The sequence below is a fragment of the Ranitomeya imitator genome, chromosome 1 (genome assembly GCF_032444005.1).
Source record: "Ranitomeya imitator isolate aRanImi1 chromosome 1, aRanImi1.pri, whole genome shotgun sequence".
NCBI classification, from domain to species: Eukaryota; Metazoa; Chordata; class Amphibia; order Anura; family Dendrobatidae; genus Ranitomeya; species Ranitomeya imitator.
Genome location: NC_091282.1, coordinates 940,080,969 through 940,101,200, shown reverse-complemented (window position 1 = coordinate 940,101,200; position 20,232 = coordinate 940,080,969). Strand labels below are relative to the sequence as shown.

At 45.0% G+C, this 20,232-nt stretch overlaps 1 protein-coding gene across 2 annotated transcripts in view; it reads right to left on the bottom strand.

Moving 5' to 3' along the window:
* The window catches only part of LOC138655749 (alcohol dehydrogenase 1-like), a 169,412-nt gene that overhangs the window by 56,188 nt on the left and 92,992 nt on the right, over positions 1 to 20,232 (bottom strand). The gene's annotated exons all lie outside the window — the stretch shown is intronic.

The following is a 20,232-nucleotide window of genomic DNA, read 5'->3' as shown; positions in this document are numbered from 1 at the left end:
ATATCAATTTTAAGACTGCCTGATTGCGGTGAGCCCTGGCTTCGCAGTACGGAGGTGGTGGGGAAGCGCTCTGCACCATTGGAACGTGTATCTCATTAAGGCAGAGGTTATGGGCGCAGGTGGAGGCCCTAGAGATAGAGGAGGCAGAAGCAGTAGAGGAAGTGTTAAATGTAGAGGTTTGCCCTGCAATCCTTGGGGATTCCAAGACTTGTGGACCAGCTACTGCCGCCACAGCCGCCAGAGTCACTCAGTGCTCTGTAAATGAGATGTAACGCCCTTGGCCATGCTTACTCGTCCAAGTGTCTGTGGTGGAAGGCACCCTAGTAGGCATAGATTTAGTCAAGAAACAGGTGATGATGTCTGTGACAGGCACTGCTTTCTTAGAAAAGTAATGGTGACTAGGCAATTGGTATTAGGGGACTGCGACGGCCATCAGCTTTCGGAAACCGTCTGTATCTACCAGGTGGAAAGACAGCATTTCCATGGCAAACAGATTACAGATGGTGGAGTTCAACCTCTTAGCTTTGTCATGCATAGGAGGAAGCCATCTTTTTACGTGACCACATCTGCAGAACTGTGGGCTGGCTGCAATGCTGAGAGAGGGTGGAGTATGGTGAACCAGGCAAAATACTGGACCATGAGAAAGGTGCAGGTGGAGATGGTACGGTGCATTGAGAAAGTTGTGGTGTGGTCATTCTCTGAAATTGGTCAAAAATGGCAGGCATGTCCACTTCCTGACTGCAGGCTCAAAGACAGTGTGACTGGAGCGGGAATAGAATCTGAGCTTCTGCGGTCAAAGACCTGCATCTCAATAATGGGCATGGTAACAGAGTAGGATGAAGAAGCAGCAGATGCGATTGATGGGGCTGCTGATGGTTGTTGAGGTCTGCTGGTCTGCATTTTATCACAGTGGCATTTCCAGAGTGATGCATGTTGATTGCACATGAGAAAGTTCATACATGTAATAGTAAAATCATTGCACTTTTTACCTCTACACAGTTTTTTGTTTGCAAAGTTGGCAGATTACATGAGTTGGCTCATCCTTTCCAGTGTCAAAAATTGCCCAGGCTAGGCAACCCTTGCCATCCATCCAAGCTGCAGACCCGCAGATGCTGCGGGTCACAGCCACAGTTGTGGCTGAGGATGCATTGCTCGAAGTGGCTGCATCACTAAGTGTCTGCAACGTACAGCACAACGTAACCTCCTCATCTTCCTCCTCAGATGACCTACTCAGCTGTGTGTCTCTATGTTTACACCAACTGAGATCTAAAACCTCATCATCATCCTCTGTGTTATCACATTATCACAGCATAGATGCTACAAACATTTTGTATGTGATATGTCCCCTACTGTATTACGTTAGTAACAGAAAAAAATTGGGGCCTATCGATGAGGCCTGTATAACATTGACTACATGCTCCAAAAAATTTCAAAGTGACATGTCCCCTACTGTATGTCGTTAATAACAGAATAATTTTTGGGGGGGCCTGTCGATGAGGCCTGTACAACGTTGACTAGATACTACAAACAATTTCTAAGTGACATGTCACCTAGTGTATTACATTAGTAACAGAAGAAATAATTGTTTAAGTGTGGATGAGGGCTGTATTTGTTTAGTAACATAAAAAATATTTTTAGAATGGATGAGGCTCATATAATCTAGAAGATTGTCCGTGGCATTGGAACGCCCTCATTCCTACAGTTGCTGCTGGTAAGGTGCAGGTGAAATATGGCCTTCGTGTCATTAGATTAACTAATCAGGAAAAGGGGCATGACGATGGTGTGAATGGAAACATGCAACCAGATCAATAACAGGGCAGCTATGGGAAGTACGAGATCCAGGATCCAGCGACAACGATTACTCCCAGACAGTGGCGTGCACACTAATGGCGCCACCGCGCCCTCTGACCTGAGCGTCACTGCAGAGGATGGGGAAGACGGAGCGGCGCCGATGGTGGAATGCGGAGCAGGTGAATATCGCGCACTGCGTTATACTCACCTCCTCCTGGCGTGGTGTTCCTAGTTCTACGGTGCCGGCAGCTTCTTCCTGTAGTGAGCGGTCACATGGTACCTCTCATTACGGTAATGAATATGGACTTAACTCCACTCCCATAGGGGTGGAGCCGCATATTCATTACTGTAATGAGCGGTACCATGTGACCGCTCACTACAGGAAGAAGCTGCCGGAGCAGTAGAACCAGGGACACCGTGCAAGGAGCAGGTGAGTATTATTACACAGCTGCCGTTCCACCTCCCCCGCCGACCCCTGGGTATAACTCTAGTATAAGCTGAGATGGGCACCTAAAAAAATAAGCTGAAATTCTCGGCTTATACTCGAGTATATACGGTAGTTTTCCTCGCAGCAGCTGGATGATTTGCGACTGTTATACAGTTTGATTACATGTGGGAATTCCATAGCAGCCAGGCAAACCCCACATGTACTCAGGCTGGGTAGTAGCTGTAAATCATTCAGCTGAAGTGATGAAAACTAAATCTCCGAACACTAACAAATACTAACAAACGGGAGCAACGAGTACACTTGCTCATCACTAGTGTTGAGCGATACCTTCCGATATCGGGAAATATGGGATCGGATTGGATCGGACCGATACCCAAAAAATATCGGGTATCGCCGATTCCTATACTGGAAACCAATGCAATTCAATGGGACACAAATATCAGAATGAAAATAAACCCTTTCTTTACTTGCACATCCAGTTCCGGAGGGGGGAAGAGTGTGGGCGGTGCGTGGGCAGAGTCTGCGAGTCTGTGCGGGACCGTGGGGGTCTGTATGGGCCTCTCAGGGGTCTGTGCGGGCCTGCCGGGGGTCTGTACGGGCCTCTCAGGGGTCTGTGCGGGCTGCCGGGGGTCTGTATGGGCCTGCCGGGGGTCTGTGCTGGCCTCTCGGGGGTCTGTGCGGGCTGCCGGGGGTCTGTGCGGGCCTGCCGGGGGTCTGTGTAGGCTGCCGAGGGTCTGTGCAGGCCGTCCTGGGGTCTGTGCGGGCCTCTCGGGGGTCTATGCGGGCTGCCGGGGTCTGTGCGGGCCTGCCAGGGGTCTGTACGGGCTTCTCGGGGGTCTGTGTGGGCCTATCGGGGGTCTTTGTGTCTGTGTGCAGGCATCGTCCGATGGGACTACAAGACCCATCGGACTATGCCTGCTACAATGACAGTGATTGGGACAGTAGTAGTCCCATCATCCGGCTAATGGGTTGAATGAAAAAAAAACACATACATACTACATACTACATATATAAAACATGCATACATACATACAACATACTATATACTACATACATGCTACATACATACATACAACATACTACATACATACTACATACATACAACATACATACAACATATATAATACATACATACAACATACTACATACATCATACATACTACATACATACTACATACATACAACATACTACATACATACATACAACTTACATACAGCATAATGCATACATACAACATACATACAACATACCACATGCATACAACATACATACAACATACATACTACATACATACAACATACATACAACATACATACTACATACAATACATTCATACATCACATACAATACATACATATAGACATACAGTACATATAACATAGAGTACATACTTACCATCACTTGTCTCTTTGTTCCCCGAAGCCAGTGTCATATGCAAAAAATATTAAAATAACAAACAATATTCTCCCTGAGCCGCAGAAATCCACGAGTGTCCCACGACGGTCTCCCGTGGAGAAGGGCAGCATCAGCGATGTGACCGCTCTCTAGGGGATCCAGGAATACAATGAAGGGAGGAAGGTATCCTTCCGCACTGTATTCCTCCGCCACTGTAAAAAAGTAGTCCTTAGTCTCACTTTTGGCATTGCTATGTGAGAAGCTTTTGCCATAAAGTGAGACCAGTAAACTATAGTAACCTCTCAGTGAGGCACTGCAGGAGCCATTGTCTCCTGTCAGTGTGTCACTGAAGGTCCTATAGAGCAGTGACATCACCCGATGTCAATATTCTATGGGGAGATCGTCGTGGGACACTTGTTATTAATTGGACTACAGCGGACATGTAGTATACGGGTTATTATTTTACGTTTTTTTGCAGGCGCTGAAGTATGGTAAGTATGGTTAAATTAAGAATATTAAAATACTTTTTTCTGGCTGTGTCTTTATTTTTTTTTAACCCTTTCACTACTGTAGGATTAATAATGGATAGGCGTCTTATTGATGCCTCTCCATTATTAACCCGGCTTAATATCACCTTACAATAGCAAGGTGACATTAACCCCTTATTACCCCATATCCCACCGCTACACGGGAGTGGGAAGAAAGGGGCTAAGTGCTGGAATTGGTGCATCTTACAGATGCGCCATTTCTGTGGTGGCTGCGGGTTGGTATTTGTAGCCGGGGGGAGGGTGGGGGCAATATCCATGGCCTCTCCCTAGGCTATCAATATCAGCCCGCAGCTGTCTAGGTAGCTTCTCTGGCTATAAAATATAGGGGGACCCCACGTCATTTTTTGGGTGGGTTCCCCTATTTTAATAGCCAGTAAAGGCTACGCAGACAGCTGCGGGCTGATATTCATAGCATTGGAGGGGCCATGGGTATTACCCCCTTCCCAGGCTACAAATATTGGCCCCCGGCCATTGGCTTTCCCCCTCTGGCATAGAAAATTGCACGGGAGGCCACATCGTTTTTTTTCCCGTTTTTTTCTTTATGTTCATTTACCAACATCGGCCTATCTATATATATATCTATCTATAGATATATCTATAGATACATATATGTTTCTATCCATATATCTACAGTATCTGGCTAATTTCACACATCAGGTTTTTGCCGTCAGGCACAATCCGGTGAGTTTTGAAAAAAAGATCCGTTTTTTATTCTGCTGGATCCATTTTTCTCATACAGTTGTATTAGCGCCGGATGGCGCCTGATGGCCACTTGTTTCATCTGTTTTTTGCCGGTCTGTCAAAAAAGCTGCTTCCGCCAGACGGAAAACAAATACAGAGGAACGGTTTTTCTGTCTGGCGACAAAACGCACAGCGACGGATCCGGTGAAAAACGTATGAAACTGAGATGTGAAATGATGAATCCGGCCTCCGAATCCATTTTTTAATGCATGTTTCCATTCAAATCATGAACATTTTTTGTTTATTTATTTATTTCCAAAAACTGCATCAAAACCGCACAAAAAGAGCACCAAAAACTGCACCAAAACTGCATCAAAAACACATCAAAACGGCATCAAAAACTGCACCAAAAACTGCATCCAAACCTGCATCAAAAAGTGGTGCAGTTTTGATGGAGTTTTTGGTGTGGTTTTTGGTGCAGTTTTGGTGCAGTTTTTGGTGCAATTATGATGCAGTTTTGGTGCAGTTTTGATGCAGTTTTTGATGCGGTTTTGCACGATTTTGATGCAGTTTTTAAATAAATAAACTGAAAATGTGCATGATTGGAATGGAAACATGCATGAAAAAACGGATTCGAAGGTCAGATTCATCATTTCACATCTCAGTTTCAAACGTTTTTTGCCGGATCCATCGCTGTGCGTTTTTTCACTGGACAGAAAAAACGTTCCTCTGTATGTGTTTTCCGTCCGGCGTAAACAGCTTTTATGATGGATCCGGCAAAAAATGGATGAAACTTGTGGCCATCAGGCGCTAACACAACTATGAGAAAAAACGGATCCAGCATAAAAAAACAGATTGTTTTTTTTCAAAACTCGCCGGATTGTGCCTGACGGCAAAAACCTGATGTATGAAATTAGCCAGATAGATATATGGATAGAAACATATATGTATCTATAGTTATATCTATAGCTAGATATATCTATAGATAGGACGATGTTGGTAAATGAACTTAAAGAAAAAAAACGGGAAAGAAACGATGTGGGCTCCCGCACCAGAGGTGGAAAGCCGACGGCCGGGGCCAATATTTGTAGCCTGGGAAGGAGGTAATACCCATGGCCCCTCCCAGGCTATGAATGTCAGCCCTCAGCTGTCTGGGTAGCCTTTACTGGCTATTAAAATAAGGGAACCCCCCAAAAAAATGACGTGGGGTCCCCCTATATTTTATAGCCAGAAACGTTACGCAGACAGCTGCGGGCTGATATTCAAAGCCTAGAGAGGGGCCTTGGATATTGGCCCGCCGGCTACAAATACTAGCCCGCAGCCACCCCAGAAATGGCGCATCTGTAAGATGCGCCAATTCCGGCACTTAGCCCCTCTCTTCCCACTCCCGTGTAGCGGTGGGATATGGGGTAATAAGGGGTTAATGTCACCTTGCTATTGTAAGGTGACATTAAGCCGGGTTAATAACGGAGAGGTGTCAATAAGACGCCTATCCATTATTATTCCTACAGTAGTGAAAGAGTTAAAAAAAATTAAAGACACAGCCAGAAAAAAGTATTTTCATATTCTTAATTTAACCATACTTACCATACTTCAGTGCCTGCAAAAAAAAGGTAAAATAATAAACCGTATACTACCTGTCCGCCGTAGTTCAATTCATAACGAGTGTCCCACGACGATCTCCCCTATAGAACAGTGACATTGGGTGATGTCACTGCTCTATAGGACCTTCAGTGACACACTGACCGGAGGCAATGGCTCCTGCAGTGCATCACTGAGAGGTTACTATAGTTCCCTGGTCTCACTTTATGGCAAAAGCTGTGTGGGAACTTTCTCACACAGCAATGCCAAAAGTGAGATTAGGGACTATTTTTTTACAGCGGCGGAGGAATACAGTGCGGAAGGATACCTTCCTCCCGTCATTGTATTCCTGGAGCCCCTAGAGAGCGGTCACATCAGCTGATACTGCCGTTCTCCACGGGAGATCGTCGAGGGACACTCGTGGATTTCTGCGGATCAGGGAGTATATTGTTTGTTATTTTAATATTTTTTACAGATGACTCTGGCTTCGGGGAACAAAGAGACAAGTAATGTGATTATGTACTCTATGTTATATGTACTGTATGTCTGTATTGTATGTAATGTATGATTGTATTGTATGCAGTATGTATGTAGTATGTTGTATGTATGTAGTATGTGTGTAGTATGTTGTATGTATGTTGTATGTATGTATGTAGTATGTATGTAGTATGTTGATGTATGTAGTATGTATGTTGTATTCATGTAGTATGTATGTTGTATGTATGTAGTATGTATGTTGTATGCATGTAGTATGCTTGTAGTATGTTGTATGTATGTTGTATGTATTATGCATGTTGTATGTATGTTGTATGTCTGTAGTATGTTGTATGTATGTTGTATGTATTGTGGGAATATAGCTCATCAGGGATCTCTGCTTTGGCCCAAGCAGGTGGCTATGGAGTCACAACGAACAATAGCAGGCTAGCGAGTTCCACACAGGTATGTGTCAGGTGTATTTATTGTACACATTTGCCGTACAATGTTACACGTGCCAAACGTGAAATAAAATGTCTAAGGCCGTCTGGCCACTAACTAACAACAAGATACTAACTGCAAAATAAACCTATACAACAAGAAAGAAGTTTGTGCAACCTTACTGTGTCAGCTCCCAGACCAGCAGATGAGAGACTGAGATCCCAGCAGTTCCTTGATTATATCAGCTGAAGCAAAAGCTGGATCGTATGTGTGGAAGGGAAGCACCAGAGCTTTCAGGCTGATCACTAAAGAAACCAGGACCGGATTACAGAGAAATAAACAGCTTCACAATCAATACCGTAATACATATGAAATGAAACGGGGAGAAACATATCTGTTTTCTAGTACTTCTCCCCTTGGCACCTCACATACCCCCTTCCTTTGTTCGAGCCAGTAGGGTCGGACACGATGAGTCACTAAGCAGTGTGTTCTGGATAACGCATCTGCATTCCCATGCGCTGCGCCTGCCCTGTGCTCAACGGAAAAGTTAAAAGGTTGTAATGCCAAGAACCAGCGTGTCACCCTCGCATTGCCCTCTTTTGCGCGGGACATCCATGTTAGGGGTGAATGGTCCGTTACTAGCCTAAATTGGCGACCTAGTAAATAATAGCGTAAGGTGAATAGGGCCCATTTCACAGCCAGGGCTTCGCGCTCAACCACGCTATAATTCTTTTCTGCCCTGGTAAGCTTCCTACTCAGATAGCTTACTGGGTGTTCCTCGCCATTCACTTCCTGTGACAACACTGCACCGAGGCCGACACCAGAGGCGTCCGTTTGGACAATAAACTCCCGTTTAAAGTCAGGGGCAACCAACACTGGTTGGTCACAGAGGACCGTTTTCAAATACTGAAAGGCCTTCTCTGCTTCTGCGTTCCACTTTATTGTGATAGATTTTGAGCCCTTGGTAAGCTCTGTGAGAGGGGCCGCGAAGGTGGCAAAATTTTTAATGAAGCGCCTATAATAGCCAACGATCCCTAAAAAGGCTCCGACCTGTTTTTTGTTGTCGGTCGTGGCCAATTCTGAATAGCGTCCACTTTATTGGTCTGTGGCTTTACGACTCCTCGCCCTATGCTATATCCCAGATAGCGAGCCTCTTCCAATCCCAAGGTACATTTCTTAGGATTGGCAGTTAACTCAGCAGTTTTTATCGAGTCTAAGACGGCTTGTACTTTTGACAAATGTGTGTTCCAGTCATCACTAAAGACAATGATATCGTCCAAGTATGCGGACGCATACCGGACGTGGGGTTTAAGGACAATATCTATTAGACGTTGGAAGGTGGCTGCAGCACCATGCAACCCAAATGGCATATCACGGTACTGGAACAGTCCCTGGGGCGTTACAAAGGCCGTTTTCTCTTTGGCTGAATCCGTGAGGGGAATCTGCCAATAACCTTTTGTTAAGTCGATAGTAGATATGTACCTGGCCGAACCCAGTCTCTCTATAAGTTCATCAACTCTCGGCATCGGGTAGGCATCGAATTTTGATACCTCATTTAATTTCCGAAAATCATTACAAAACCTAATAGTCCCATCGGGTTTGGGCACTAGCACGATTGGGCTAGCCCAATCACTCCGGGACTCTTCAATGACTCCAAGTTCTAACATTTTCTCGACTTCCTGGGCAATGGCTTGTCTCCGAGCCTCCGGAATTCGATATGGTTTTAGTCGTACACGGACCTGTGGATCAGTAACAATGTCGTGTTTAATTAAGTGAGTACGACCAGGAAGCTCTGAAAAAACCTCTGCGTTTTTCTGTATAAATTCCTTAGTCTCTCGTTTCTGACTTTCGGATAGTGTCTCTGCAATACCCACCTCTGGCAATGCTACCTGGGGGTCATTTACCACAGATTGGGGTGCCCTACGAGGTCCATCATTAAGGGTGGCTTTTGTCATTAGACTCTCCCTATCCCGCCAGGCCTTAAGCAAGTTTATGTGGTAGATTTGTTCGGTTTTCCTCTTGTCTGGTTGATATATCTTATAATTCACTTCACCTATTCTCTCCAACACCTCGTATGGGCCCTGCCACTTCGCAAGAAATTTATTTTCTACAGTGGGTACTAATACTAACACCCTGTCTCCGGGTTGAAAGACTCGTGTTTTAGCCGCTCGGTTATATACCGTGCTTTGGGCCTGTTGCGCACGTTCTAAACATTCTTTAACTATTGGCATGACCGCCTCAATTCTATCTTGCATAAGCATTACGTGTTCAATTACACTGCGATAAGGAGTCACCTCTTGTTCCCAAGTCTCTTTAGCAATATCTAACAGGCCTCTAGGACATCGCCCGTAAACTAACTCAAAAGGCGAAAAGCCTGTGGAGGATTGGGGTACTTCCCGTATAGCGAACAGGAGATATGGTAGGAGAGCATCCCAATCCCTCCCGTCCTTATCTACCACCCTTTTCAACATTCCCTTCAGGGTTTTATTAAATCGCTCCACCAACCCGTCAGTCTGAGGGTATGTGCACACGTCCGGATTTTTCGTGTTTTTTTTGCGGATTTTCCCGATAAAAACGCTATAAATCCGCATAAAAAACGCTCAAATTATGCATCCTATCATTTAGAATGCATTCCGCATTTTTTGTGCAGATGTATGCGTTTTTTTCCGCAGAAAAAACGCAATCCGCAAAAAGAATGGCCATGCTCATTCTTTTTGCGGATTTTCTGCGGATTTCATGCATTCAGGAAAAAAAAAAACGCAAAAAATCCGCAAAAAATCCGCGCAAAAAACGCGAGAAAAACGCGAGAAAAACGCGCGGAAAAAAACGCGATTTTCTGGCATATTTCTCCGGATTTTGTCAGGAAAAAAACCTGACGTGTGCACATACCCTGAGGGTGATATACTGAAGTACGCAAGTGGGAGATTTTTAGTAGCTTACACAAGTCCTTAAGTATTCGAGACATAAAGGGGGTTCCCTGATCTGTTAGTATTTCTTTCGGAATGCCGGTGCGAGAAAACATATTAACAAGCTCCTTTGAAATTGCTTTCGCATTGGCATTCCACAGAAGCACTGCTTCAGGGTAACGAGTGGCATAATCTAGTACTACCAAAATGTACTGATGTCCCCTGGCAGATTTAACTAATGGACCCACTATATCCATTGCTATCCTCTCGAAGGGCACCTCTATTATTGGTAAGGGCACAAGGGGGCTTCTAAAATGTGACATAGGTGTGGTCAATTGACACGTAGGACAGGACTGACAATACCGGGTCACGTCAACCCCTAGACCCGGCCAAAAGAAACGCTGCAGAATATGGTGTTTTGTTTTTTCTCCGGCCAGGTGTCCCCCCAAGGGATGTTTATGTGCCAGTTCCAAAACTACCTGGTGAAAGGACTTGGGCACCACTAGTTGCTCTACCGCCACCCCCCGCACTTTGTCTATATGATACAGCATACCCTGTTGCACAGCTAGGTGTGGGAACTCATTTTGAGCCCCTGGGTACAATGGTCTTCCCTCAGAGACCTTTACATTTTCCCATGCCCTTGCCAGAGTAGGGTCCTGGTGTTGAGCGGTCCCGAACTTACCACGGGCCACCTCAAGACCTGGCACTTCTATAGCCTCCTCTAGTTCACTTGCATCGCCTGCATATACAGCCAGAGGTGAGTCTACAGATTCTGGAGTTACCTCTGAGATGGACTCCCCCCCCTCTTGCTGCAATAGCTCAGGGGTTAGCCCCACGGCACCCTCCTCAACTAGAGTGCTCATGCCATTTTTAAGGTTCCACAAGTCCCAAAATAAGGGAAAGTCTCTCCCCAATATTACATCATGTCCCATAGACTTTAGGACTGCCGCTTGATGTCTTTTGGTTCCTACTGGCGTGGCAAGGGTGACCCAGGCAGTGGGGTAGTTTTTTATATCGCCATGGATGCAACTAATGCCCAGGGTTGAGTTCGTTAGGGCTCTAGGGTCCACCAAACTGGCATGTACCAGAGTTACTTGACTGCCGGAATCCAAGACGGCATTCACACTATGGCCGTCGACCTCAAGGCAACACACGTGTTGTTCATTTCCTGTGAGGACCTCTGCAACACAGACTGACTGTACATATAACGAAAGGCGTCTCATAGCGTTACAGTCCATTGGCTCTGTAGTCATTGGGCAGTTAGCTGCTACATGGCCAAGCCCGCGACATCGCCAACATTGTATAGGTCCTTGCTTCCTCGCTGGAGACGCCTGATAGGGTCTGCTGAATTGCTGTGAGACTGTACCGCCACCATAGTTCTTTGTGGGTCTGCTACCCTTTATTGCAACGTTCTCTTCTTTTGAAGATGAAGTAGGTCTCGCAGTATTTTCTGGCGATTTCTTGGGAGCCCAGCGAGGTGATAACGTCCCTTGGAGTAGGCTTTCGGAAGCATTGTAGCGTTCGACCATATTCACCAACTGGTCGGCTGTATATGGGTCACCTTGTCCAACCCACCTCTGTAACTTAGGGGGCAAGGACCGCAGGTACTTGTCTAGAACAACACGTTCCACCATCTCTGCAGATGTCAAAATCTCTGGTTGCAGCCATTTTTTTACTAGATGGATAAGATCATGCATTTGTGAGCGGGCTGGCTGATCTTCCACAAAAGTCCATAAATGTACCCTCTGTGCTCGTACATATGTGTTTACTCCCAGCCTTGCCAGGATTTCGCTTTTTAATTTGGTATAGTCCATAGCATCCACTCCACTTAAATCGTAATAGGCCTTTTGTGGATCTCCACTCAGAAATGGCGCAACCACTTCAGCCCACGTGTCCACCGGTAAATGCTCACGTTCTGCAATACGTTCAAATACGGTGAGATACGCTTCTACATCATTGTCAGCAGTCATTTTAAGCAGGGTTTTTTGTACGGCTTTCCGTGCACCAGCAACACTTTGTGCATGATCCCTCTCATCTCGGGGCTGCCGAATCAAAGCCTGCTTTATTGCATTCAACTGCTCTTGCTGAATCTGGTTTTGCTGGTCCAGGGCTTGCTGGAAGTAAGTATTGGTCTGCTGTTGTTGCACATTTGCCTGCAATAACTGTTTCACTAGTTACTCCATATTACTGGACTCTTGGCTCTTCAAAAGCACATGAGCTTTCAGCCAGGACATACACAGAGCACTTTATCTGCAGTCACAGTCCAACAGCCACTATGCCCGCATTCTCCACCATTTGTGGGAATATAGCTCATCAGGGATCTCTGCTTTGGCCCAAGCAGGTGGCTATGGAGTCACAACGAACAATAGCAGGCTAGCGAGTTCCACACAGGTATGTGTCAGGTGTATTTATTGTACACATTTGCCGTACAATGTTACACGTGCCAAACATGAAATAAAATGTCTAAGGCCGTCTGGCCACTAACTAACAACAAGATACTAACTGCAAAATAAACCTATACAACAAGAAAGAAGTTTGTGCAACCTTACTGTGTCAGCTCCCAGACCAGCAGATGAGAGACTGAGATCCCAGCAGTTCCTTGATTATATCAGCTGAAGCAAAAGCTGGATCGTATGTGTGGAAGGGAAGCACCAGAGCTTTCAGGCTGATCACTAAAGAAACCAGGACCGGATTACAGAGAAATAAACAGCTTCACAATCAATACCGTGATACATATGAAATGAAACGGGGAGAAACATATCTGTTTTCTAGTACTTCTCCCCTTGGCACCTCACAGTATGTATGTAGTAAGTATGTATGTAGTATCTATGTATGTAGTATGTATGTTGTATGTATGTAGTATGTTGTATGCATGTATGTAGTATGTTGTATATAGTATGTAGTATGTTTGTGTGTTTTTTTTTTACATTAAACACAGTAACCGGATGATAGGACTACTACTGTCCCATTATTGGCTAATGTGTCAATCACTGTCATTGTAGCAGGCATAGCCTGATGGGATTTGTAGTCCCATCGGACAATGCCTGCACACAGACACAAAGACCCCCGAGAGGCCTGTACAGACTCCCGGCAGGCCCGCACAGAACCCCGGCAGCCTGCACAGACCCCCAGGAGGCCCGCACAGACCCCCTGCAGCCCGCTCAGACCTCCAGCAGCCCGCATAGAACCCCAAGAGGTCCGCACAGACCCCCTGCAGCCCACACAGACCCCTGGCAGCCCGCAAAGTCCCCTGGCAGGCCCGCACAGACCCCCGGCAGCCCACACAGACCCCCGGCAGGCCTGCACAGACCCCCCACGGTCACGCACAGACCCCGCCCGCACACACCACGCAGTCTCCGCCCACGCACCACCCACACTCCATTATAGTGCATCATTGCACTATAGGAACTTCTGATTCCGGTATTCGATATTGTAAAAGTATCAGAACTCAGTATCGGAACTCTGATACAGCGAATATCGGCCGATACTCGATATTTGCAGTATCGGAATGCTCAACACTACTCATCACTATTCTAGTCCTCTTCATCTCTGAAGGGGCAATTTGCATATATGTAAATAGTAATTTGAAATTATTGTATAAAATAAATATATAATATTTACGGTAGTTTTCTTCTCTATTTTCTCTCATACTATTAATGTTATTTTTGTAATGTTTCCCTATACAGTGTATTTCATGGTACATACTGTAATAGTAGCTTGTTCAACAATTGAATATATACACAGCCAGTTTGGGCAGAACTTCTTTAACCCCTTAGTGACAGAGCCAATTTGGTACTTAATGACCAGGCCAATTTTTGCAATTCTGACCACGTCACTTTATGAGGTTATAACTCTGGAACGCTTCAACGGATCCCGCTGATTCTGAGAATGTTTTTTCATGACATATTGTACTTCATGTTAGTGGTAACATTTCTTCGATATTACTTGCGATTATTTATGAAAAAAACGGAAATATGGCGAAAATTTTTAAAATTTTGCAATTTTCAAACTTTGTATTTTTATGCCCTTAAATCAGAGAGATATGTCATGAAAAATAGTTAATAAATAACATTTCCCACATGTCTACTTTACATCAGCACAATTTTGGAAACAAAATTTTTTTTTGTTAGGGAGTTATAAGGGTTAAAAGTTGACCAGCAATTTCTCATTTTTACAACACCATTTATTTTTAGGGACCACATCACATTTGAAGTCATTTTGAGGGGTCTATATGATAGAAAATAATGAAGTGTGACACCATTCTAAAAACTACACCCCTCAAGGTTCTCAAAACCACATTCAAGAAGTTTATTAACCCTTTACGTGCTTCACAGGAACTGAAACAATGTGGAAGGAAAAAATGAACATTTAACTTTTTTTTGTAAACATCTTAATTCAGAACCATTTTTTTTATTTTCACAAGTGTAAAAACAGAAATGTAACCATAAATTTTGTTATGCAATTTCTCCTGAATACGCCAATACACCATATGTGGGGGTAAACCACTGTTTGGGCGCACCGCAGAACTTAGAAGTGAAGGAGCGCCGTTTGACTTTTTCAATGCAGAATTGGCAGGAATTGAGATCGGACACCATGTCACATTTAGAGAGCCCCTGATGTGCCTAAACAGTGGAAACTCCCCACAAGTGACACCATTTTGGAAACTAGACCCCTTAAGGAACTTATCTAGATGTGTGGTGAGCACTTTGAACCCCCAAGTGCTTCACAGAAGTTTATAATGTAGAGCCGTGAAAACAAAAAATCGCTTTTGTTTACACAAAAATGATCTTTTCGCCCACAAATTCTTATTTTCACAAGGGTAACAGGAGAAATTAGACCACAAAAGTTGTTGTGCGATTTCTCCTGAATACGTCGATACCCCATATGTGAGGGTAAACCACTGTTTGGGCGCACCGCAGAGCTTGGAAGTGAAGGAGCGCCGTTTTACTTTTTCAATGTTGAATTGGCTGGAATTGAGATTGGACGCCATGTCGCGTTTGGAGAGCCCCTGATGTGCCTAAACAGTGGAAACCCCCCACAAGTGACACCATTTTGGAAACTAGACCCCTTAAGGAACTTATCTAGATGTGTGGCGAGCACTTTGAACCCCCATGTGCTTCACAGAAGTTTATAACATAGAGCCGTGAAAAAAAAAATTGCATTTTTTCTACAAAAATGATCTTTTTGCCCACAAATTATTATTTTCACAAGGGTAACAGGAGAAATTAGACCACTAAAGTTGTTGTGCAATTTCTCCTGAGTACGTCGATACCCAATATGTGGGGGTAAACCACTGTTTGGGCGCACCGCAGAGCTTGGAAGAGAAAGAGTGCTGTTTTACTTTTTCAATGTAGAATTGGCTGGAATTGAGATCGGACGCCATGTCGCGTTTGGAGAGCCCCTGATGTGCCTAAACAGTAGAAATCCCCCACAAGTGACCCCATTTTGGAAACTAGACCCCCCATGGAACTTATCTAGATGTGTGGTGAGAACCTTGAATGCCCAAGTGCTTCACAGAAGTTTATAATGCAGAGCCGTGAAAATAAAAAATATTTTTTTTTCCACAAAAAAGATATTTTAGCCACCAAATTTTTATTTTCACAAGGGTAACAAGAGAAATTGGACCCCAAAAGTTGTTGTCCAATTTGTCCTGAGTATGCTGATGCGCCATATGTGGGGGTAAACCACTGTTTGGGCGCACGGCAGAGCTCGGAAGGAAGGAGCGCCGTTTTGGAATACAGACTTTGATAGAATGGTCTGCGGTATTATGTTGCGTTTGCAGAGCCCCTGATGTACCTAACCAGTAGAAACCCTCCACAAGTGACCCCATTTTGGAAACTAGACCCCCCAAGGAACTTATCTAGATGTGTGGTGAGAACTTTGAATGCCCAAGTGCTTCACAGAAGTTTAGAATGCAGAGTCGTGAAAATAAAAAATATTTTTTTTTCCACAAAAAAGATATTGTAGCCCCCAAGTTTTTATTTTCACAAGGGTAACAGGAGAAATTGGACTGCAATAGTTGTTGTCCAATTTATCCCGAGTATGCTGATGCGCCATATATGGGGGTAAACCACTGTTTGGGCGCACGGCAGAGCTCGGAAGGGAAGGAGCGCCTTTTTGGAATGCAGACTTTGATAGAATGGTCTGTGGGCATTATGTTGCGATTGCAGAGCCCCTGATGTACCTAAACTGTAGTAACCCCCCACAAGTGACCCCATTTTGGAAACTAGACCCCCCAAGGAACTTATCTAGATGTGTGGTGAGAACTTTGAATGCCCAAGTGCTTCACAGAAGTTTAGAATGCAGAGTCGTGAAAATAAAAAATATTTTTTTTTTTCACAAAAAAGATTTTGTAGCCCCCAAGTTTTTATTTTCACAAGGGTAACAAGAGAAATTGGACCCCAGAAGTTGTTGTCCAATTTATCCCGAGTACGCTGATGCCCCATATGTGGGGGTAACCCACTGTTTGGGCGCACGGCAGAGCTCAGAAGGGAGGGAGCACCATTTGACTTTTTGAGCGCAAAATTGGCTGTCGTGTTTGGAGACCCCCTGATGTACCTAAACAGTGGAAACCCCCCAATTCTAGCTCCAACCCTAACCCCAACACACCCCTAACCCTAATCCCAACCTCATCCATAATACTAATCACTAACCCTAACCATAATCACAACCCTTACCCCAAAACAACCCTAATGTCAACCCTAACCATAACCCTAATCAAAACCCTAAATCCAACACACCCCTAATCCTAATCTCAACCCTAACCTCAAACCTAACCCTAATCCCAATACACCCCCAATCACAACCCTAACCTTAACCCTAATCCCAAACCTAACCCTAATCCCAAGCGTAACCCTAATGCCAACCCTAACCCTAATACCAACCCTAATCCAAACCCTAACCCTAATCCCAGCTCTAACCCTAACTTTAGCCCCAACCCTAGCCCTAACTTTAGCCCCAACCCTAACCCTAGCCCTAGGGCTACTTTCACACTTGCGTCGTTTGGCATTCCGTCGCAATCCGTCGTTTTGGACAAGAAACGGATCCTGCAAATGTGCCCGCAGGATGCGTTTTTTGCCCATAGACTTGTATTGCCGACGGATGGCCACACGTCGCGTCCGTCGTGCACTGGATCAGTTGTGTTTTGGCGGAGCGTCGGCACAAAAAAAGTTCAATGAAACGTTTTTTTGTACGTCGCATCCGCCATTTCTGACCGCACATGCGTGGCCGTAACTCCGCCCCCTCCTCCCCAGGACATAGATTGGGCAGCGGATGCGTTGAAAAACTACAGCTGCTGCCCACGTTGTGCACAATTTTCACAACGTGCGTCGGTATGTCGGGCCGACGCATTGCGACGGCCCCGTACCGACGTAAGTGTGAAAGAAGCCTAACCCTAAATTTAGCCCCAACCCTAACCCTAAATTTAGCCCCAACCCAAACCCTATATTTAGCCCCAACCCTAGCCCTAACCCTACCCCTAACCCTACCCCTAACCCTACCCCTAACCCTAACCCTACCCCTACCCCTAACTCTACCCCTAACCCTACCCCTAACCCTACCCCTAACCCTAACCCTAACCCTACCCCTAACCCTAACCCTACCCCTAATTTTAGCCCCAACTGCTGTTCTCCTGCCGGCCGGCAGATGGAGACAGATGGCGGGCGCACTGGGCATGCGTCCGCCATGTTCTGCTGTCGGCGGCCAGGAGGAGCAGCAAGAGGATCCAGGGACCTAAGTGAGTATGCTAGGGTCCCCGAATCCCCCTATTTCTCTGTCCTCTGATGTGCGATCACATCAGAGGACAGAGAATTACACATTACTTTTTTTTTTTTTTTGCGGTCGCCGGTAAACAGTTAATTACCGGCGATCGCAAAACAGGGGTCGGTAATACCGACCCCGATCATGCTCTTTGGGGTCTCGGCTACCTCCGGCAGCCGAGACCCCAAAGATTCTCCCGGTGCCGGCCGGCGGGCGCACTGCGCATGCGCCCGCCATTTTGAAGATGGCGGCGCCCACCGGGAGACACGAGGCGCATCGGGGGAGCTAGGTGAGTATTGGGGGGCCACCTGGGACCCCTTTTCTCTGTCCTCCGATGTGCGATCACATCGGAGGACAGAGAAATTAAAAAGAGATCGCTTTTTTTTTTTTTGCGATCGCCGGTAAATGGTTAATTACCGGCGATCGCAAATGCGGGGTGGGTTAAAAACCCCCCGAATCATGTTCTCTGGGGTCTCGGCTACCCTCGGCAGCCGAGACCCCGGAGAAAATCGGCCTCTGGGGGGCGCTATGGACTTTTTCCACAGCGCCGTTAATTAACGGCGCTGTGGTTTAAGTACCCTTAGCGGCCGCCGTTAAAAGGCATATCGGCGGTCGCTAAGGGGTTAATGAAGTCATTCAGTTCATATATATAAATTGACCAATAAGAGACTTACGGTACTATTATGCCATGTCTAAGAACTTTACATATTTCTAGGTTCAAAACGCATAGGAATTTTTGCTGGATGTCCTGTTTATAAACTTGTGTGTTTTTCATATCTTTTTAATGACTCAATATGGCTGTTTTTGTATTTGGAAAATTTTGAGATTGAGTGCTAAACAAGATTACTGTTTGCAACATTATTTAGATGTGCAGTTTGCATGTTTTTCACTTTGAAAGCTAAACCTTGCATTAAATACTGAAACTGCACTGATGAGCAAAAGGGTAACAATGTTTTGAACTTTTGACTTTTTGGCTCAATATCTCACCACACTCTACTTCTTCAAATGTGAGACTCCATCATTTTATAGACAATCATCTTGGGTATCTCATACATGAATTTGACTTGCAACTATTTAGCATATGATTAGTTATGCAGATTCTTGCAGTTTCTCTGCATTGTTACTGTTTTGCTACTAAAAGTCTAAATTTTATTTTTTATTATTTTGTTAGTATTGTGTAAATCAACCTTTGGCTTTCAACGCTGCCTAAATTTTCCTGGGCATCCTCTCAATCAGATTCAAGCATGTCTTGACCGATATCTGATTCCAGGACTATTCTGAACATTCCCAAAGTTGGTGTATACTGGTCGACTCACATATGTATTCAGCTTTTATTCAACTATCCACACAAGTGTTCGATTGGGTTGGGGTGTTGGGACTGTGTGGGCCAATCCAGCACCTTTACTTCATTGTCATTGAACCATTTTTTCGCCAATCTCGGTGTATACTTTGGGTCATTGTCCTGCTTTAACATAATGTCATCTTTTCCCTGCCCATAGTACTCAAGCATGCAAAGTAACTTGTCTTGTAGGATACTCACATATAGGTGAGAATTGTGACCACCATTGATCCTGGTCAAGTATCCAACGCCTTTGGCTGTCAAAACAACCCATATCATCAGGCTTCCTCCACCAAATTTGACAGTTCCTTCAATTTGTCGACCAGTTATTCCCTTTTTCTTTTGTTTCTTTGAGACCCATTTGCACCCATCAGAGCCTAATCTATTGACTTTCATCTCATCACTCCAAATCAACCGCTTTCAATCTCCTACTGTTCACTTTTCGTACTTTTATGCAAACCTGAGCCTACACTTCTTATGATGATATTATAGTCAAGGCATCATCGGCTTTTTTGGGGCCACCATTCCGGATTTCTGTAGGGTGTGCCACACAGTACTTGCATGGAATCTGTGATCTCACTATTACAAAGCATATGAGCCACCTCCACTGCCGTGTTTGTCATGCCAGAACTGATAGAGCTTGTGATGAGCTCACTTGTTGACTCCGATATTTGCATGGTCGGACTTCATTTTGTATTCTTCCAACTGTCATGGCACTCACATGATGCAGCTTAGCAATTTTCTTGGCCGAGAGACCGCTATCGATTAGCTGCGTGATGCTGTTTCTGTTTTCTTGTGAAATCTTCTTCATGACTGCTCCTCAATTCGAACCAGTGACCTTTTCTCTTAGGAATCAACCTAATAACACA